This window comes from Fukomys damarensis, unplaced genomic scaffold (genome assembly GCF_012274545.1).
Source record: "Fukomys damarensis isolate Sample0158 unplaced genomic scaffold, DMR_v1.0_HiC HiC_scaffold_29338, whole genome shotgun sequence".
NCBI classification, from domain to species: Eukaryota; Metazoa; Chordata; class Mammalia; order Rodentia; family Bathyergidae; genus Fukomys; species Fukomys damarensis.
In genome coordinates this window covers 5,001-8,282 of record NW_022930250.1, presented here as the reverse complement: position 1 = coordinate 8,282, position 3,282 = coordinate 5,001, and the positions used below count along the sequence as shown (strand labels likewise).

At 56.2% G+C, this 3,282-nt stretch overlaps 1 long non-coding RNA gene across 1 annotated transcript in view; it reads left to right on the top strand.

Moving 5' to 3' along the window:
* Positions 1-31: 31 nt before the first annotated feature.
* Positions 32-3,282, top strand: part of LOC117284954 — an 8,251-nt gene continuing 5,000 nt past the window's right edge. Inside the window, exon 1 of the long non-coding RNA XR_004515984.1 lies at positions 32-317. This is a non-coding gene — a long non-coding RNA (uncharacterized LOC117284954). The remainder of the gene's footprint in view (positions 318-3,282) is intronic.

Genomic DNA, 3,282 nt, shown 5'->3' with positions numbered 1-3,282 from the left:
GCCTGCGGGAGCAGACAAGTGGCCCCGTGGGAGGGCGGGCGTGGGCCGCGGGCACAGTCTGGGCAGGCGGGGAGGGGCAGATCCGGTGGGCTCTGGGCCAACGTGGGAGTGAGGGCCACGTACGCTGAGGTTGGCACAGCCAGGCCACTGCCCTGGGGTGGCAGATGCTACAGGACAGGACAGAAGGGCAGAGCGGAGGCAGAAGAACTCGGAGTGGGGCCCTGCTCCACGTCCACCCCGTGTCCCCCAGCAGTGAGGCGAGTGTCAGGCTGAGGGGCCGATGGAGATGACAGCAGCCTCGGTCCGGCACAGAGCAGGTTTGTGTCTCGGGCTGAGAGTCCGGGGCACTGGCTGCCAGCCCTGAGCCAGGGCCGAGGGTGAGCGGACAGAGTCTGGGGAGCTGTGGGGTTGGGCTGCTCACCCGGGGGCAGCCCCGAGAGCAAGTCCCTGGAGAGAGGAGGAGGATCAGGGTATTCAAAGCAGACCATTCTTAGCAGGGCTTAAAATAGCAGGGGTAAGGAGAGGAGGACAAAGCCTCCCTCAGAGGGGCTTTGGGAGGCTCTTGGGCAGCATGAGATTTCACATTATTTTCAGCCCCAGGGCCCAGGGGATCTTGGGTCGTCAGACACCAGCCAGGCACGGACTCCCCTGGGTGGAGACGTCACCATCCTTGTGTGGCACTTACTCCAAGGTCCCCTGAGAAGAGCTCAGCCGGTAGCGTGGCTGCTTCTGCTGGACTGGGGAGACTCGGGGCTGCTTTTGTGGCACCCAGGTGCAAGCGGAAGTGCCCTGTCTGTGAACTTCCAGGGTGGGGTGGGAATGGAGCGCGCAGGGCTCTGTCCCAGAATCTGTCCACACTGCTCCTGGGCACTGCCACCTCCGGTGCCACCTTGGAGTCAGGCCTGTGTCCTCTGTGGAGACGAGGGGGGATCCCAGCACTGTGGTGGAGGAAGTGGGAAAAAGTCTCCTTCAGCTGACCAGCCCTGGTCTCTGCCCACTCTCATTCTGTCGCTTCTTAATTACATGGATGGCACAAGGGGACATTCTGCTCAGTGACAGCCTTGAGGTTCAGGGTGAGATCATCTTTGGCTATTTTGGAGTCTCTCCATTCCAAGTTTTTGTTTGTTTGTTTTTTTCTTCCTGGCAGTACTGAGGATTGAAGGCCTTCCCACCAAGCTACATTCCAGCCCTCTTTATTTTGAGACAGGGTCTCACCAAGTCTCCCATTAAGCGGCCCCCAGCCTGCCATCCTCCTGCCTCAGCCTCCTGAGTAGCTCGGATTATAGCCCTTCCAGTCTTTTTTGTCTGTGTGTTTGCGTGGCATTTTAGGAACAGGAGCCAGCCATGGCGAGGAACACAGCCCTGAGGCCAGGCTCACCCACTTCCTGTGGGAGCATCCCCGGGCAGGCCCTCCCGCTCCCCAGTGCCCACAGATGAGATGGGGCAGATGCCAGTGGCGCCCACCCTGGAGGGCTGAGGCAAGACGCGCTGGTGTGTAGGAGCCAGGGAAGGCCCTGTGTACATTCGCTGCTGCCCCTCTGCCTCACCACAGCAGCAGCAGGCCGTGGGTCTGTGTCTCAGTGCTTCCGCTTTCCATGGTGGTGGGCATGATGTGCCCCTCACACAGCGTCCCCAGAGTCCCCAGGAGGACAGCAGAGAGGAGCCGTGTGGTCTGAGGCAGGCACACTGTTAACTCAAGCGGGACTTCCCAGTTAGTGTTTAAGGGGTCCTGGCCCCTTTTCCACCCTTGGCTTCTGGGTTTGACAGGGTCTGCCCCTCCTCACCCCCGTCCATACTCAGTCTCACCTTGCGCTTTCGAGGTGGGCAGCGGTACCACTGAGCTAAATCTGGGATTTTTGTAAATCATTTGCTCCTTTTTCCACTGACTTTTTGTCACTTTTGAAGACATTATAGTACTAGCACTTGTTGATATGACGCCTCTGTGATTACGGATACTTTCCCTGTCACTTTTCTTCCGTTATTTTTTAAGGGTTTACCCTTGAGATGTCATCACTGCACTGAATGGACTTTACAAAGTTTCTGACTCAGTGGTGTTTGGTTACATACTTTTCTTTTTGCTTCTGCTCTTGTCTGATAGAAGCATTTCATTTTCTTTAGTCAAATCATCAGTGTTTTGTTTTTTGAAATTACTCTTTCTTTTTATGCTTTGTTTTATTTCATTCCTGCATTTGGTAGTGCTGGCATGGAACCCAAGGCCTCATGTATGCAGGCAAGCGCCTGACCCCGAGCCACAGGTCCGGCCACTTTGTGTCTTATTCTGAAAGGCTGTGCTCCTGAGTCCTAACAAGGTCTTAGGATTTTGTCTTTGGGAACTTCATGGCTTTGTTTTCCACACAGTAGGATTTAAATCTGAAATTTCTTAGGAGCATGAAAGGTGAAGGTCACACCTTGAGAATTGGCTGTTTATGCCCTGATGTCATTGTGTGGCCCTGTGTCCATGCCTGGCATCTGTGCCTGCCTCTTGCCCAGCCCTGGCTCTGTCTGGGTCCTCCCCTCCCTTAGCAGGTCCTGGTAGGGGCTCCTGCACACCTGGCACTGTCGCAGGGGCCCAGGATGTGTCTGCGACACAGGATGAAGGTCCGGGAGGGCTTACACGATGGCTGAAGGATCTGGGTGCTGATTCTGCCGACATCAGCCATTTTCAGTTTTAATTTAGCGGTGCTGGAGTCAAACCTAGGCCTCTGCACAATAGGGAGGCACTCACTGAGCTGCACCCATAGCCATCAGATTTCACTGCTGCACTTTTATATATTTTCTTACTAGGACAGGCCTCTCCTTTGTTGTTGTTTTTAGAAACTCCCTTGCTCCTTTTGACGTTGTTCCACAGGAATTTTGGAGTCAACACATTAAGGCTCCTAAAGAATTCTGATGACACTGGAGTTGTCCTCCCAGCAGGGGCTGCTTGGCCACCTGTGGTCAGCAGGTGCCACGCTGGGCAGTGCAGATTGGGACGGGGACCCCTCTGCAGCCTGGGCTGTTGGGCTGGGTCCAGATGGAGTTCCCAGGCTCCCTTCCCACAGGAGCCAGGTGTAGGTTTGTGTGGCACAGACCCCAAAGCCCTGGCCAGATGCCCCCTCAGCCCTGCTCTGGGCTCAGTTTCCTCCTTGGCCCCATGGGGTCCTGATGCCAGCTCAAGCGCTGTTGGCATCCAAGGGGAAGCCATTTCTCTACAGCTGTGTCGCTCACTCACCAGTGCCTTCGCCCACAGCCCGTCCATTGCCACGAGCTCACTGCCAGGGCCTCCTGCAGCCTCTCTGGGCC